This window comes from Meles meles, chromosome 1, assembly GCF_922984935.1.
Source record: "Meles meles chromosome 1, mMelMel3.1 paternal haplotype, whole genome shotgun sequence".
Classification (NCBI taxonomy): domain Eukaryota; kingdom Metazoa; phylum Chordata; class Mammalia; order Carnivora; family Mustelidae; genus Meles; species Meles meles.
This window is the reverse complement of record NC_060066.1, coordinates 136,997,945-137,016,867: the sequence shown is the minus strand read 5'-3', so window position 1 is coordinate 137,016,867 and position 18,923 is coordinate 136,997,945. Positions and strand designations below refer to the sequence as shown.

General features: G+C 39.8%; 1 pseudogene; it reads right to left on the bottom strand.

Annotated features, from left to right (window-relative positions):
* Positions 1 to 15,073: 15,073 nt before the first annotated feature.
* LOC123953751 overlaps positions 15,074 to 18,923 on the bottom strand; it is a 52,041-nt pseudogene continuing 48,191 nt past the window's right edge.

Sequence of the window (18,923 nt, the reverse complement as noted above, 5' to 3'; positions counted from 1 at the left end):
TCAGGGAGATCATATGATAATTGTCTTTCTCTGATTGACTTATTTCGTTCAGCATAATACTCTATAGTTCCATCCATGCCGTCATAAATGGCAAGATTTCATTTCTTCTGATGGCTGCATAGTATTCCACTGTGTATATATATACCACATCTTTTTATCCATTCATCCGTTGTTGGACATCTAGGTTCTTTCCATAGTTTGGCCATTGTGGACATTGCCAGCAGCTCCATTTTGATAAAGGTCTGAAAAAGCAATTTAAACACCTATCTTGAACAAAGTAGATTCATGCACATGGCTCAAGTGTTTCAACAATTTCAATGATTACTGCAACAAGCAGTAATTGGTTTGCGACTGCAAAAGGCAAAGTCAACTATCATAGGGTCATTTTAACACCTGGAGTTCTGCTGGAACATCAGATTCCAGACAGCCCTCCTGCTGCCCCTTCCCCACCTCAGCACTGAACCCAGATCCAGCCCAATTCACTCAGAGGATGAACCTTGCTGCTGCCCAGCCTCCTCAGGAATTAAGGTAGATGGGGGAAAGGAAAGGGCTGCCAGCATTCCGGGTCCCTCTCTGTCATACATGAAGTCCCAGCCCTGGGCCAGGAAGTCCATGATAGGTGCCACAGGCAGACCCTGCTCCTTCACCCTCTGCCTCACACTCCTGGGCCCTGGAGCTGCCCGCCCAGCACCATGGATTGCAGCCCTGCCTGCATGCCAATCCAGTGCCACCCCGCTCAGCACCCCAGTGTACTTTTTTTTTTTTTTAAAGATTTTATTTATTAGAAAACAAAAGCAGGGGGAGTGGGAGAGGGAGAACTAAGCATCCCACTGAGCAGGGAGCCCGATGTGGGGCTCGATCCCAGGACTCTGGGATCATGACCTGAGCCCAAGGCAGACACTTAACTGATTGAGCCACCCAAGCACTGCCCCCCCCCCCCGCCTCCTGCAGTGTACTCTTCTATTTGATCATTTTTATATTTGTGAGTGTACTGGTTTTCTGATGCCACTGTAACAGATTACCACAAACTTAGTGACTTAACACAAATTCATTCTCTTACAGTCCTGCAGAGCAGAAATCCCAAACTATTTTTATTAGGCCAAAGTCAGGCTATCAGAGTTTGTTCCTGAATCTGAATCTGAAGGTTGTGAGGGGAACATCTGTTTCCTTGCCTTTTTTCAGCTTCCAGTGGCTGCCTGTAGTTTTAGTGGCCCTTACTTGGTGTTAAATCCTCTGCTTTCATCATCACATCACCTTCTCTTCTTCTGTAGTCTAATCCTCCTCTGCCTCACCCTGTAGGGCCCACCTGGATGATCCAGGATAATCTCTTTCAAGATCCTTAATTTAATCACACCAGCAAAGCCTCTTTTGCCATATAAGGTAACATTCACAGGTTCCCTTAGTTAGATCCTAGATATCTTTGGATCTTATTCAATTTGCTAGAGTGAGATTTACTCAGAGTGTGTTTGTTTGTAGTCATTTATTCTCATTACTGAATAGTACTTCACTAATTCAACCATTTTTATTATATCCAATTTTTTTCCATTCTACCATTGATGAATTTGATATTTGATGAATTTCTAGTTCCTGGCTATCAAGAATAATGCTGTAGAGAACATTCTTATACATGTCTTTTGGTGACTGTATATATGCACTTCTGTTGAATATATACCTGGGAATGGAATTGCTAGGTCGTGGGGTATACATATATTTGGTTTCAGTATGTATGTCAATTTTCCAAAGGCTTATAAAAGGGCACTATTTTAATATGTACCATTATAATGAATTATTCTAAAGGTCTAGAGGCCTGACAATGTTAGTGAATTTCTCAAAATACCTAAATTTTACTAAATGAGTTATGTTTGGTACAGCAGGTCTGTTGTTATTTAACATCACACAAGATGAAAATAAAAGCAAAAGTATTTGTTCTTGTTACACAGTAGTATTGTGTACTCAGATTATTGCTCCTCAGAAGAAATGCAAATTTTAGGTAATCATAAATAGTATGTGGAGTTTATAAATTGAATTTTAGTTATGGAAATGTATGACTTACATTTTTAATTGAATTAAAATGTTTTTGTTAGAACCTTTTTTGGAAATACAGATATTTCCCCATACACAAATGGCCACCAAGAACTATCTAATCCAGATAGCATAGACACTGCCTTCCACTGGCTTCACTTGATTTGTGTTTGTTTCTTTTCTTCTCCTCTGTTCCCAACACCTTGGCCCCTTCTACTTTTTGCTTTGCCGCATGGCATAGAACATCATGGGTAGGATTGGCCAGGGTGAAGAGAATGGCTGCATAAATAGCATCCCTTCACCTACTCCCCCACCCCAAGCATCACTACTGATCCTTCTCCTATTTCCTCAAAATAAAAGATCTATTCTTACATATATACTTAAATTTGGTTTTTCCCTATACAAGATATAAGTGAAAAGAGAAAGTAGGGAAGCAAAGAAAGCAACTTTTAACTTATAATCAATTTCTACCAGAAATCAAGCAACTTAGTAGAACCTTAGAATTTCTTAGAACTCCTTAGGATTTCTCAACCTCATGTTATTGGCATTTGAGGTCAGTTATTCTTTGTTGTGAGAGGCTGTCCTGTGTGTTGTGAAGGGTTTAGTAGTATTCCTGGCTTCTATGTACTAGGGTCCAGTAGCACCGCTTGTGACAACACAAAAATGCCTCCAGACACTCCTAGATGTCTTGAGAGGTGGTGCAAAATCACCCCTTGTTGAGAACCACCGTGACCTTACAACATCTAGGTTTTTACTTTTAGGATAGGGTACTGGGGAAAGACTGAAATTGAACCTCTGTTTGGAAGCAACACGTGGTGTAAGTTGAAAAAAAACAAAAAGAAGCAACGTAATTTGGAGAGAATAGGCCCAGGATTAAAATATATTTTGAGGAAAGTAAAATCTTAAAGGTGGCTCTTGACTTCACATCTGCAGATCCCCTTAGCCCCTAGAAAGACGGTCCAGTTCTTAAAAATCTACCTGCTCATTGCTTCTCACCCAGAGATCCTAGCCAAACCCAGTTTAAGATAGATCAAGTATACTGTCTCATTACAGTATATATCTTTTAACGGGTATTTTTAATTGTTTTTAGTATGCTTAAATATACATATAAAATGTGCCATTTTAATAATTTAAGTGACCAGTTCAGTGACATTAAATACATGGATATTGTTGTACAACCATCAGTATCTCCAGTATGTTTTCATTATCACACACTAAAATACTGTACTCATTAAACAATAATTCTCCACTCTTCTCTCCCTGCAGCCATTGGTAACCGCTGTTTTGCTTTCTATTTCTAATGAATTCAATGATTCTAGGAATCTCATGTAAGTGGGATCATACAATATTTGCCCTTTTGTGTCTGACTTATTTCACTTAGCATCATGCTTTGAAGGTTCATAACATGTATCAGAACTTCATTCCTTCTTACAGCTGAATAATATTCCATGGTGTGTATATGCCACATTCTGTTTCATCTATGATGAATGGAGTGCTTCCGCCTTTTGACTATTGTGAATAATGCTGCTGGGGACATAGGTGTACGAATATCTGGTCCCTGTTTTTTTGAGCATATAGATCTGTATTTTGAGAATTGAAACAAGAAGTATCATACAAATGCACATATAAAGATAGTTTATAATATATGATAAGAACGACATGAATGAAGGAGACATTTGTGTACTAGATCTTTACCTATGTTATTTCATTTTCTCATCACCTCTGAGAGTTAGGTCTTGATAGTCCAGGGTGGCAGACTGGTAACACAGGTGTACCATCACCTGTGTTATTTATATTTATAGATACATATAGATACATATAGAATTTTACTTTCCTCACAAAACTCTTTATCTTATGCATAATATAAAGAGGTCAAGAACAATATTATAGTCCATGGCTATTTCCTTTCAATTTCATGTGATCTAGTAGTTTCCTACTTTTGTATACTTCTTATGAATAGTACTAATTTGTCACTGACATGAAATACAGTAGTGGAGCTAGAAGGAGATTTTCCAGAAAAATATGTGATTGAGAGGTTTTTTACTAGAGATTGGGAGTGGCGGAGAAGTGACAGTATTAGGAAGGATGTATCTGGTGATGGAAGCAGCAGCTATGCTTGCTGTTAAGGCAGCTTAAGATCCTCTGACTACTGAAGGAAAATGTGGCAGGCTCAGAGATGCTTGGTGATGCAAGGTGCTTTTCCTAAGGTTTTTCCTTTAGTGTGCCTATAAAAGATACCATTAACATCATATTTATGTCATTAATAAACTTCCAAGATCTATGTAGTAGGGTGTAGTAGTATACTTAAGAGACAACAGTGTTATTTATTTCAGAAACATTTATTTGGTATGTTACACTGAATGTGGTATGTTTTATAAGCCTAAGGTTTGCATATGCAGTTGAATCGTACATGTAATAGTAGCCAAATTTTGGTCTGTCTTTAGTATAAACATTTTATAAATAAGGGAACTAAGTTTAAAAGAAATTAAGTAATACAATAGTATGTACCAAGTGGAGACATCAGAATTTGAACACCAATCAAAGGAGTTCTAAGGACTATATTTCTTCCACTAGATCATTCTGCTTTCCCTCCAGAAGTACTCTGGGGATACTGGGATGAATCTTTATATCTTTATTTGAAGTCATTTAAAAAATTATAACCCTTCCTGAAGATCACAAATTGTGTGCTATTGCAGGATAATTACAGAGCACATAGTATGGAAGCAGAGGTAATGTCTGGTAATGTTTTTGTCTCCCTTTTCCTGCGTACTGTTGTCCAAATGATTCAGTGTTATGCAGAATACAAAATATTGTTAGAGAAACTATTTCAGAATGTTGATTTATTGTATAGGTTTTTGTTTTTTGGGTTTTTGTGTTTTTTTTTTTGAGAGAGAGAGAGTGTGTGTGCATGAGCTGTGGGAGGGGCAAAGGGAAAGGGAAAGAATCTTAACTTTCTGGGCATGGGGCTCAGTCTCATGACCCTGGGATCTTGACCTGAGCTAAAATCAAGAGTCAAAGTTTAACCTACTGAGCGATTTTTTAAAAAATTTTTAAAGATTTTATTTTTTTGAGAGAGAGACAGTGAGAGAGAGCATGATAGGGGAAGTCAGAGGGAGAAGCAGACTCCCCTTGGAGCTGGGAGCCCGATGTGGGACTCAATCCCAGGACTCTGGGATCATGACCTGAGCTGAAGGGGCAGTTGCTTAACCAACTGAGCCACCCAGGCACCCATGCTTCTTCTTCTTCTTCTTCTTTTTTTTTTTTTGTTTAAGTAGGCTGTACACCCAGCGTGGGGCCTAGTGCAGGGCTTCAGCTCACAACCTTGAGATTAAGATCTGAGGTCAGATCAAGAGTTGGATGTTAGCCAACAGAGCCAGCCTGTCTCTGCTATTGTACAGGTTTTATATAAGACTTTTCTTCTGATCAAAATACTTTAAAGATTATAGGAAAATGTGACCTGGAATCAGGTTTCTAGAATTTCATCTTTTCCAAATGGGTAGAAATTTGGAATTCTTTGGAGTAAGCTCTCAAGGCCAAATTAAAAAATTTAATTGCAAGGCCCCTATTTGCTTACAGCCCAATAACAAGCTTACTATTGTCCAAATAGGAGATAAGATCTGGCAATAGTGGTCCAATATTTAGAATTTTGAAATTAAGGATTGTGTTCTTAATGTTACTGATTAATCAACAGCTATTAATGTATGCAGATAAGCCTTAGAGAAAGTATTGCATCTACCTTTAATGTAGGAATTATTTCATAGTATTCCAGTCATGCCATTTTGGAGATTGAGCAGCTATAAATTCTACTTCACATCCTCTTGATGTTCTCTGCTGAACCTTGCTGTAGCCTCCTTACTGGCCTTGCTGCCAGTCCTTCCTTGTTCTGATCTCTCCATCACATTGCTAACAGTGTTATTTCTGAAAATACAAATGAGTATGAGACTCCTCTGCTCCTCAGTGATCGTAGTATTATGTTCAACCTCCTAAGCATTGCATAAGGTATGTTTCATAACATGATTCAACCTTTTCTACACTTTCTCAGTTGCACTGGAATATGGGCTAAATAACGTCATCTCTTTTACGCTTTACTACCTTTTCATGTGCTTCTTCCCTACTCTGGATTGACCTTTTCTTCACCTGACAAATGTCTAACCATTCCATAAGATCCACCTTATGGATCTTATGGAATCCATATGTAAAGTTTGGATCCTATGTAGTTTTCCCTAATGCCTCAGTGCCTAGATATTCTTTCTCTGCTTATCTGTGCCTGTGATACATATTTCTATTTTCAAGCCCATGATTCCATACTATATTTATTTGTTGACAAATTATTTGTATTACAGTGGGAGCTTCTAGAGAACAGGGACCATATCATCATTATTTCAGTATCCCTAGAAACTGATACAATAAAGTTTTATGCAATTGAATACAAATATCTGCTTGTGGTCAGCTCTCCTTTCACCTGATGCTCCATACCTTTTGCTCCTAGAGCCATAATAAAATATGCAGGTCACTCAGTAAATATTTGATGGTGATGATAATGGAAAAGAAGAAAGGTTCTTTTGTTTAAGAAAAACTCTGGAAGGGGTGCCGGTGGTTCAGTCAGTTAAGTGTCAGGCTCCTGATTTCAGCTCAGGTCACAATCTTGGGGTTGTGAGTTGGACCCCTGAGTTGAGCTTGAGATTCTCTCCTGCTCCCTCGGCCCCTCCCTCTCTGCTTGTGCGCACGCTCTCTCTCTCTCAAATAAATAAATAAATCTTTATATATTTCTTTTTTTTAAAGGTTTTATTTCTTTATTTGACAGAAGGAGGGAGAGCACAAGGATAGCAGCTGAGGGAGAGGGAGATGCAGACTTCCCACTGAGTAGGGAGCCCAACACAGGGTTTGATCCCAGGACCCTGGGATCATGACCTGAGCCAAAGGCAGATGCTTAATCGACTGACTGTACCACCCAGGCACCCCTAAATAAATACATCTTTTTTAAAAAGTGAAAGAAGAAGAAGAAAAAGAAAAACTGTCAGGAATATGGTATTTAAGTACCAAAAGTGCTGAAATTATCAGACCCCCCCCCCCAATACCTGCCCCAGGTATAGCACATTCTCTGGTCCTAGGAATACAAGATAACAAAATGTTATACCACGTAATCAACCAGAAAAACAGAAGGCATTCAAGGTATTTCAAGCAAAGAGTGATATAACACAAGATATTAGGTAATAAATTATTGGAGACTAGAAGAGCAGCAAAGAAAGGCAGACTATATTGCCCAGTGATGAGGAACTATGAGAACTCACCAAAACCTCTGCTCATCTACCAACTTTCACTCATGCAGAAGCCCTTACTGCATAAGAAATCACTTAAAACTCAGCAGCTTAAAACAACAATCATTATTTATCACAGTTCTGTGAATTGGCTGGACTCAGCTGAGTGGTTCTGCTTCACATGCTGTTTGAGGCTGCAATCATCTGAGGGTTCAACCGGAATGAAATGTCCAAGATAACTAACTCACTCACATGGCTGGTAGTTGGCACTGTCGGGTGGGATCTCAGCTGAAGGGGTCATTCGCAACTCCTTGATTCTCCATATGGCTTGAATTGCTTAGAGCATGGTGGGATTCTAAGAAGGAGTGTCTCAAGAGTGTTCCCAAGAGAAGAAAATAGAAACTGCCAGTCCTCTCAAGCCCTGGGCTCAGAAGTCCCAGAACATTACTTCCACCACATTATATTGGTCAGAGCAATTTCAGGGCCAATTCAGATTCAAAGAGAGAAGAAACAGGTATCTCTCACTTTTCAAAAGTTCAAGTTACACCACTCACTTTAGAGAAAGACCTACACTGACGCACTTGGGTGGCTCAGTCAGTTAAGCGCCTGCCTTCAGCTCAGGTCATGATCTCAGGGTCCTGGGACTGAGCCGCACCCTGGGCTCCCTGCTCAGCTGCGAGTCTGCTTCTCCCTCTCTCTCTGTGATCACTCTCATTCTCACTCTCTCTCAAATAAATAAAATTTTAAAAAGACATATATTAGTACCTGTTTTCCATAACCAAAAGAAATCTGAAGGGGCTTTTTGCTTTTATAAAAAAAAAAAAGGTGAAAAGGGAAAATAGCATTCAGGTTTGTTTGGCAGAGAGCCCTTATACAGGCAGTAGTGTACACACTGAGCAGAGAGTAGCATCGCTAACTCCTTCCCAGGAAACTACTCTTAGCTTCTCAGCATCAAGCAGCCATAGCTTTGAACTGAGTCTGTGAGTATCTCTGCTTTATTGTGATATATTTTGTGCATCTGTTAGCAAGATGTGTCCCAAGGTGTCAGAAAAGCCTAAGAGAGGTTGTTTTTTCAATCTGAGAATGCTCAAAATTTTTTTTCTCCTAAATTAATAGTAATTGCTCCTTTGCCTCATGCATTTCAGTTTACAAAAGTTTTCATGGGAACACTCTATTTTCAGATAGCAGAGAAGACCTGTATAAGCATATGGGAAGAGGATGAATTGTTGGGAGCTGTCTTTAGAGACTAGCTGCCATACTTGTCTTTGCACATGCTTCTTCTTTGCTCTGAAATGCCTTTTTTTTTTTTCTCTTCCTCCCCTTCAAACTGCAAGACCCAGCTTATATTTCAGTCCACATCTAGAGCCTTCCGTGATACCTTCAATGCAGTCAGTAGCCCCTTTCTCCAATAGTCTGTGCCTGTGGTACATATTTCTATTTTTGTTCTATCATTCCTTGTTATAATTTGTTTGCTTACATGTTTTTCGGTGCAAATGTCTAGGGGACATTCATGTCATCGTGTCATCATCATCTCCATATCTCTAGTAACTGTCACAGTAAAGATTTTTGCAATTGAACTTATACATATCTGCTTGTGGTCAGTACTAATTTAGTCTGGTGTCCTACACCATCTGTTCTTGATGCTTCAATGTGGGGCCTAAAGTGAGACACTCAGTGAATATTCAATGGTAATAATAATGGAAAAGGACAAAAAATGCCTTTTAAATATTCTGTTTAGGAAGAAAGGACCATGTATGAATCATTTAATAATAAAGATTTTCAGGAAAATTGGTGTTTTAGTCCTGAAAGTTTTTTTTTAAGATTTTATTTATTTATTTGACAGACAGAGATCACAAGTAGGCATAGAGGCAGGCAGACAGAGGAGGAAGCAGGCTCCCTGCCAAGCAGAGAGCCCAATGCGGGACTCGATCCCATGACCCTGGGATCATGATCTGAGCCGAAGGCAGAGGCTTTAAACCACTGAGCCACCCAGGCGCCCCTAGTCCTGAAAGTTTTAAACATTTCTGGACAAATAATTTTCCCAGCATAGCACATTCTCTGGTTCTAGAAACACTGAATTAAATGTTACACTACATAACCAGAAAATGGGAACTAATCCATCAAAATCCTAGAAGAGGAGCAGCTGGGTGGCTCAGTGGGTTAAGCCTCTGCCTTCGGCTCAGGTCATGATCTCAGGGTCCTGGGATGGAGCCCCGCATCAGGCTCTCTGCTCAGCGGGGAACCTGCTCTCTCTCTCTCTCTGCGTGCTGCTCTGCCTACTTGTGATCTCTGTCTGTCAAATAAATAAATGAAATCTTAAAAAAAAAAAATCCTAGAAGAGAACACAGGCAACAACATCTTTGACTTTGGCCATAGCAACTTCTTGCTAGACATGTCTCCAGAGGCAAAGGAAACAAAAGCAAAAATGAACCATTGGGACTGCATTAAGATAAGCTTTTGTACAGTGAGGGAAACAATCAATAAAACTAAAAGGCAACCTACAGAATGGGAGAAGATATTCACAAATGTCATATCAGATAAAGGGCTAGTATCCAAAATCTATAAAGAACTTATCAGACTTAACAACCAAGAAACAAAAAATCCAGTCAAGAAATGGGCAGAAGACATGAACAGACATTACTCCAAAGAAGACATTCAAATGGCCAACAGACACATGAAAAAATGCTCAACATCACCCTGCATCAGCGAAATACAAATCAAAACCACAATGAGATACCGCCTCACAGTGGTCAGAATGGCTAAAATGACTAACTCAGGAAACAACAAATGTTGACAAGGATGTGGAGAAAGGGGAATCATCTTACACTGTTCTAGCAAAGCAAACTGTGCAGCCACTCTGGAAAACAGTATGGAGTTTCCTCAGAAAGTTAAAAATAGGATTATCCAACAATCTAGCAATTATACTACTGTCTATTTATCCAAAAGATACGAACATAGTGATTCAAAGGGGCACAGGCACCCCAATGTTTATAGTAGCAATGTCCACAATAGCCAAAATATGGAAAGAGCCCAGAAAAGAAGATGTGGTATTTATATACAATGGAATATTATTCAACCATCAAAAAGAATGAAATCTTGCCATTTGCAACGACATGGATGAAACTAGATTGTATTATGCTAAGCGACATAAGTCAGAGAAAGAAGAATACCATTTTATTTCACTCATATGTGGAATTTAAGAAACAAAACAGGTAAACAAAGGGAAGGGAAAGAAAATAAAATAAGATAAAAACAGAGAGGGAGCAAGATGGGATCAGGAGGGAGACAAACCATAAGATACTCTTAATCTCATGAAACAAACTGAGGGTTGCTGGGAGGTGGGGGATTAGGGATAGTGTGGTTGAGTTATGGACATTGGGGAGGGTATGGGCTATGGTGAGTGCTGTAAAACGTGTAAGCTTGATGATTCACAGACCTGTATCCCTGGGGCAAATAATACATTATATGTTAATAAAAAGAATTTAAAATAAAATAAAACAGAGGGGAGGAAACCATGAAAAACTCTTAACTATAGGAAAGAAACTGAGGGTTGCTGAAGGAGAGGTGCGGGGGTATGGGGTAATTGGTTGATGGGCATTAAGGAGAGCATTTGATGTAGTGAGCACTGGGTGTTGTATGCAACTGGTGAATCACTTATTTCTACCTTTGAAACTAATAACACACTATATGTTAACTAAATTGAATTTAAATAAAAATTTTAAGAAGTGGGAGCTACTTGAGGTATTTTAGGCAGGAGGGATTTAATACGGAAATTAGGTAATGAAATTGTTGGAAAAGCTGGAGGAGCTAAAGGATGTCCATGTTGCCCAGTGATGAAGAACTATAAGAAGCTGCTTCTTTCCCTGAAGCCCACAGTTGTTGGCAGAATTCAACTCATCCACAACCCCGTGACTTTTATTTGTATTAATTACTTTTATTAACATATAATGCAACACTTGCCCAAGGGGTACAGGTCTGCAAATCGTCAGGTTTACACACTTCACAGCACACACTATATCACACACCCCCCAAGTGTCCATAATCCAACCATCCTCTCCCTACCCTCTCTTTCCCCAAGAACCCTCAATTTGTTTCATGAGATTAAGAGTCTCTTATGGTTTGTCTCCTTCCTGATCCCATCTTGTTTCATTTTTTCCTTCCCTACCCCCAAACCCTCCACCCTGCCTCTCAACCTCCTCATATCAGGGAGATCATATGATAATTATCTTTCTCTGATTGACTTATTTCGCTCGGCATAATACCCTCTATTTCCATCCACGTCATTGCAAATGGCAAGATTTCATTTCTTTTGATGGCTGCATAGTATTCTATTGTATATATACACCACCTCTTCTTTATCCATTCATCTGTTGATGGACATCCATGTTCTTTACACAGTTTGGCTATTGTAGACATTGCTGCTATAAACATTCGGGTGCACGTGCCCCTTCAGATCATTATCTTTGTATCTTTAGGGTAAGTACTCAGTAGTGCGATTGCTGGGTCGTAGGGTAGCTCTATTTTCAAGTTTTTGAGAAACCTCCATGCCGTTTTCCAGAGTGGCTGCACCAGCTTGCACTCCCACCAACAGTGTAGGAGGGTTACCCTTTCTTTGCATCCTCGCCAGCATCTGTCGTTTCCTGACTCCATTCTGACTGGTGTGAGGTGGTATCTCATTGTGGTTTTGATTTGTATTTCCTTGATGCCAAGTGATGTGGAGCACTTTTCCATCTGGATGTCTTCTTTGCAGAAATGTCTATTCATGTCCTCTGCCCATTTCTTGATTGGATTATTTGTTCTTTGGGTGTTGAGTTTGATAAGTTTTTTTATAAATTTTGGATACTAGCCCTTTATCTGATATGTCATTTGCAAATATCTTCTCTCATTTTGTCAGTTGTCTTTTGGTTTTGTTGACTGTTTCCTTTGCTGTGCAAAAGCTTTTGATCTCGTTGAAGTCCCAATAGTTCATGTTTGTACAGTGAGGGAAACAATCAATAAAACTAAAAGGCAACCTACAGAATGGGAGAAGATATTCACAAATGTCGTATCAGATAAAGGGCTAGTATTGCTTCCCTTGCTTTGGCGATGTTTCTAGGAAGAAGTTGCTGCCGCTAAGGTTGAAGAGGTTGCTGCCTGTGTTCTTAAGGATTTTGATGGATTCCTGTGTCATATTGAGATCTTTCATCCATTTTGAGTCTATTTTTTGTGTGTGGTGTTAGGAAATGGTACAGTTTCATTCTTCTGCATGTGGCTGTCCAATTTTCCCAACACCATTTGTTGAAGAGACTGTCTTTTTTCCATTGGACATTCTTTCCTGCTTTGTTGAAGATTAGTTGACCATAGAGTGGAGGGTCTATTTCTGGGCTCTCTATTCTGTTCCATTGATCTATGTGCAAGACCCCATGACTTAAAGGAATTGTGCTCCTCTGCTCCATGCTGCTGATGCAAACTAGGAGCCCATGTTTAGCTGCTATCCAGATGCTAGAGGAGATGACTGTTAATGAAAACAGGGTGCAATTTGACTGATGTCACCACTGCCCGAGCTAGAAGATTGTTTCTATCTTCCTTTAGCTTTCCAGTCTCTTTGCATATGCCCGCTGTTGACTGAATCCTGACTAGGATTCCTGCTGGCTAGGGAATCCAAGGAAATTTCTAACTTGCAATACAATCAAATTGTGTGGATAATGCTGAACACATCACAGTATCTGGAACATGGCCTTATAACCATAGCTTCCAAAAGGAATATAGTAATTACAGCTCTTGCTATAGTTGTGCCCAGACTAGAATTTTAGGATGGAGGAGTTTCTATCTTAAGCTTTTAAATAGTTGATACAATAAATAAGAGCTTTTTTTTAAACCAATGTCTAAAACTAGAGTACTAGTGATCTTAGGTAACTTTCAGCCTGTTTTCTTAATGGCAAATTAGAAAAATTTCCTGACTTGGCAGTCTTTCAAAGGTACAGAGGTCCAAGGATCTTTAAGCTTATTAGATGAGAAAATTATGTATGTGTACATATAAATATGTGTATATAAATATATTGATATACACATAAGATACAAAGACAAAAAGATACTGTTTGAGAAAATGGAATTTCATTTTTGCCACCCAGTGACAATATGACTTTGGTGGAATATTGCCCAAAAGTTGAAATATAGTTTCATTAATGTCTATTGGACATTGGCACTGTGATTGGCACTAGGAACACAAAGATGCATGTTATACATTTCAATTCAGCAAATATTTATTAAATATCTACTCACTGAATATTTAGGTCTTGGGTCTACCGAGATGAATAAGGCCAGATTTTTTTTCCCTAGGAGGTATTCCTAATCCATGGGGGAAAGACTGGTGGTAAGCAAATGATTGCAAAATTGTGGTATGTTGCTAAGAATTTGGAAGTTGACCAAAAATGAGCAAATGGTGAAATTTTAAAATTTAATTGACAATAAGAAACTTAGCATTAACATTTACTTAAAGTTTCTCAAGAAGATGCCATGTCTCAGGGAAAAAAATACTGGCTCTGGAATGAATACATCTCAGGCAGTTAAAATTGAAGGTTTCTTGGTCTTTAAATGTGTGTAAAGTGCTCACTTTGGGAAATACTGAAAAGTATTTTCTTGAAGTCATGTAATCTCACCACAGGGACAGCCACTGGTAATATTTTGATGTATTCCTTTCTAATCCAAGGGCATATTTTTTAAAACAAGGAAAATAAAACCAAAAAAAATGAGGCCTACAAGTCCACAAGACATGATAGGTTGCATGTAAATTAGAAGGCAAGATAAAGAGTGAGAGAAAGAGAGAAGGATCCTTTGGGCCAGGTATTTCAAACTTCAAAACACACACCTCAACTCAGTATCTTTTTCCCAATTCTTATTCCTCCATTTGTACTTGCCATTTTTAGGAAGGGCATCACCACCTATCTGGTAATGCAATCAGATACATCCATCTACTGTCAGGGTAATCCTAAAACAGTCTAATTTGATTATTCCTTTGATTGAAACTCTTCAATAACTCCCCATCAATTTTGGTACCAAGTGTCATCTTATTGTAACATCCTCTTCATCTAGCTCCCACCCATCTTACTAGCTTGACCTGCCTTCCTGCTACCTACACAGTTCTCCACTCCAGCCATAGTAAAAATTTTGTAGTTCCACAAAGGTATAGCAGGGTTCTCCAATCATCTTTGTCTTTCAGACATGCTCTTTTCTCTCTCTAGAGTACTTACTCACCTCCATCTTTTCTCGGTTTAACTGCTTCTCAAAAACTCAAGGGTTGCCTTTCCAGATGCTGCAACCTATTCTGTTCCCCACTGTACCATGCACATATCTCGAACTAGAATTTGTCATGCTGTCCTGGAATTACTGGTGTTCATATCTCTTATTCAGCTCAACCAAGGGCTCCTTGATGATCTTGAGTTGAGACTCCTGCTTCTATCACAGTACCCAACATATAGTATATGTTATAAGGTTGAAAGAATTTATCTAAATTGGTAGATAAAAGGACTGGTGACTTTTTTTATTAGTAATATTCAGGAAACATTTAGAAATTGTAGCAAATGTTAGTTGCTTATGCAATAGATGCCTCCCTTTTTCATTATCAAAACTCAAGTTTCAATGTGGCAGTGTATCCCAAGGCATGTATCTTGATAGATCCAAGGCAGTCATGGCATCCCCATCCCCCTTTGACAATAATACATTTCAGTTGAGCATGACAGGACATAGAGGGAAGCTGCAGAGGCTTCAGGGAGAGGTCTTCCTACTTTCTTGTCTTTTTTCCCTTCCTGCTGTATTTACTCTTCTGTAAGGGATGTGAAGCCAGGAATTGGGGCAGCTGTCCCCTGTAATCATAAGGCAAAAGATTTGAGAACAAAAAATAACATGCTAAGAATTGTGGAGGGGGAAAGACAGAGAGTCTGGGTCTTTGATGAGATCATTGAGCCTTACCAATCCTAAATTACCTGTCACATACAGACTTCCTCTTATGAAGGAAAGTTGAAATAACTTCATTGTTTAATCTACTGTGTGGTTGAATGGTGACCCCAAAAGATATGCCTATATCATAACCCCCAGAACCTATGAATGTGACCTTATTTGGAGAAAAGGTCTTTGCAGATGTAATCAAATTAAGGATTTTAGGATAAGATTATCTTGGATTATCCAGGTGAGCCCTTAATCCAGTGACAAGTGTCCTCATAAAAGACACACCAAAGTGGGGTGTCTGAGTGGCTCAGTGGGTTAAGTGTCTGACTTTTGGTTTCAGCTTAGGTCATGATCTCAGGTTTGTGGGATCAAGCTCCATGCTCAGGGGTGTCTGCTTCTCTCCCTCTCCCTTTGCCCCTACCCCCTGCTCACATATTCACTCTCTTTCTAAAGTAAGTAATTTTTTTAAAGATTTTATTCATTTGAGAGAGAGAGAGAGCATGCATGCACATGCATCAGTTGGGGGAGGAGCGCAGGAAAAGGGAAAGGAATAAGCAGACTCCCCACTGAGCATGGAGCCCAATGATGTGAGGCTCTATCACAGTACCCCCAAATCATGACCTGAGCCAAAATCAGACACTTGACCAACTGAGCCAGCCGGGGGCCCCAGTAAATAAATAAAGCTTTTTTTAAAAAACACGCACACACAGAGGAGAGATGCAGAGGGGAGAAAAATGGAAGCACTGGAGAAGGCAATGTGAACCTAGAGGCAGAGATTGGAATTATGCAGTGACAATCCGAGGAATGCCTGGAGCCACCGGAAACTGGAAGAGGTAAGGAAGAGTCTGCTGCAAAAGCTTCTGGAGGAAGAATGACCCTGCTGACACTTTGATTTTGGGTTTTTGACCTCCAGAACTGTGAGAAAATTAATTTCTCTTGTTTTAAGACATCTAGTTTGTGGCACTTTATTACGGCAGCCTCAGGAAATAATACAAACTATGAGTCAAATCTCTGTTGATGTGCAGCCAAAGATATCTTAATTAATATAATGATTATTTTTATGTTCAAGCTAAACATATGAAAAAAAGGTATTGGTTATAATTCAGGAAAAGATCCTGGAGTCCCTGCAAATTCTTTCCATAGGATTTCAAACTAAGATTGATATCAATGTTGTCAGATCTGGGATTTAAGCATATCTCTGACTCCACTTCATCTTCCCCTACATCACTCTCCCTCAGGGACTAATGGGTGGTAGCAGAGATGAAAGTTACACCCTCCTTAAGACCTTTTTTTTTTTTAGAAACTTTATTTTCCATCAACCTTCTTTCCATTTTGTTTGCCTTTGTGGAAGAGGAAGACCACTCAGTGGTTGTTCCTACCCATTCTGTGGCCTGAGCAGTGGGAGCTGCAGACCAGTCTTCCGTGGCAGGGTGGGTGCTCCAGTCTTCAGCAGGGAACTGCTGACTAGGCACTGAGGGCACCTTCAGACCAGTCTGCAACCTCGGGTTGAGTAGCGGTGAGCTCAGGGGCTGGAATAGTCCATCCACCCTGAAATCCCTTCTTGGTCACAGAGTTCTCAGCAGCAACCTGCCCTTCTTTTTCAATCTCTTCAGGATCTCTTAGAAGTAGAGATCAGGCATGACCTCCCAGGGGTGCTCACAAGAAATGGTGCTACACATGCGCCGAACTTCCCAGGCCAGCATACACACACATTAGACTCACTGAGTGAGCTCCCTTGTGTAACAAGGGATGGCGATGTCCACGTAGTGAAGTGGAGAGTCTGTGTTACACAGAGCAGGTTAACATAAGATGCCTTTGTAAGAGCTGGTGGTCAGCCCTGGGATCAGTAACCACCAGCAGTCTCGGCTCTCCAAAGACTGCCTGGATCTGGTTAGTGAAGCTTCCAGGAGTGAAGCCTCCAGCAATGGGAGTGGTTCCTGTAGCAGCAGCAAAATTCAGCACAGCTCGCTGGCCAGTATTCCTGGAGGATAGGACACTGACATCAGCTGGGCTTTCAACGGCCACAACGGCACAAGCTGCCGGCAGAAGCTTCTCCCAGCTTCTCTTCAGATTATGATGTAGATGCCATCACTTTCCCTTTTGTAGCTGTACTGTTCCATTTGGATGTCAAGGTTGGTGCCACATAAGTGAGTCCCTGCTGCAGGGAATTTGAGGACATTCTACTCCTTCATTTGTAGGATATCAAGGGCTCCAGACACTGTGAAAGTTTCCCTTAAGCTATGACAGGAATGCAGAACAATGCCATATGGACCCCTCCATGTGTAGAGTGGAAAAGCTCCTTAAGACCATTTTTGTTGAAGTTAGAGTCATCCCTTATCCAGCTCAATATGGGACTCTTTTTTCTGTTCCTGTTTTCAAATATAAGCAAAAGAGACTGCTATCTGAGGTAGCTTCAGAAACATGTATAATTTGGAACAGAAAAATAATCTTTAAAACTCAGGAAAAGGACAGAAAGAAAAGCAAGATCAGGAGACATTTGGAATAAAGATATGCAAACTATTAGGTCCTACATAATTAGAGTTAAGTTGCAAGATTGAAATTATTAGGGTTCAAAGCAAAAAGAGTTAACAATTACACGATTCATGTTTTCCTTAAGAAAACATATTAGTTTCAAGTAAAGGAAAGCATTTTGCTTTTCCTGGTGCTTATTCTTTAAGAAATAGCCATGTAGCTTTCAATTTAGATATCGCTTCCTCCAAGAAGAGTTCCCTAATGACATCCTCCCTCCAGATTAGGTACTACTACTATGTGCTTACCATTGTGTATCGCTAGTAAGATCCCTACAAGACTGTAAGTTCTTTGAGCACAAAGACTGATTAGTTTACTTATGTATCCTTCTTATCTATTCCATTGTCTGGCAGATTGCAATATTCAGTATTTGTTGAGTAAGTGTATTAACGAGACTTCATGCCAGATGGGTCTAGTTCCCATTTTAACGATGTATTGAGTTATGATTCAAGCTGTAAGTGAGACTAGAATTTTCCTTAGAAAATAGCTTGCAGGGGGCGCCTGGGTGGCTCAGTGGGTTAAGCCGCTGCCTTCGGCTCAGGTCATGATTTCAGGGCCCTGGGATCGAGTCCCGCATCGGTCTCTCTGCTCAGCAGTGAGCCTGCTTCCCTCTCTCTCTCTCTGCCTGCCTCTCTGTCTACTTGTGATCTCTCCCTGTCAAATAAATAAATAAATAAATAATTTAAAAAAAAAAAGAAAAGAAAATAGTTTGCAGTATGTTCCAAGAGATGAAGCAGTTAATAGTTTAAAGCCTGTTTAAAATTATTTTACCCTACAAAATTTCACTGTGAACTTAGCAGCTGTCCTCTGAAGTCATAGAACAGTGTTAGTAATGTCACATGGAACAGGGTTTTTAAGCACCACAGCTTCCTGTTAAACCCTCTGAGATGAACGAGTTGAACCCACTTATCAATTGTAGTGTCACTTCAAGCGGGACAACACGTTGTTTGTGTCTCCTAAAAGGATTGTATCACGCTAACAACACTACCTGTGAAGTATTCTTGCTCCCTAAAAAAGTTAGACCTGCAAGTTTCTTTTTTTTTTTTTTTAAGATTTATTTATTCATTTGAGAGAAAGAGAGCATGGGGAAGGGTCAGAGAGGTAGAGAGAGGATCTCAAGCAGACTCCCCACTCAGCGCGGACCCTGAGGTCATGACTGAGTTGAAACCAAGAGTCAGACACTCAACTGAA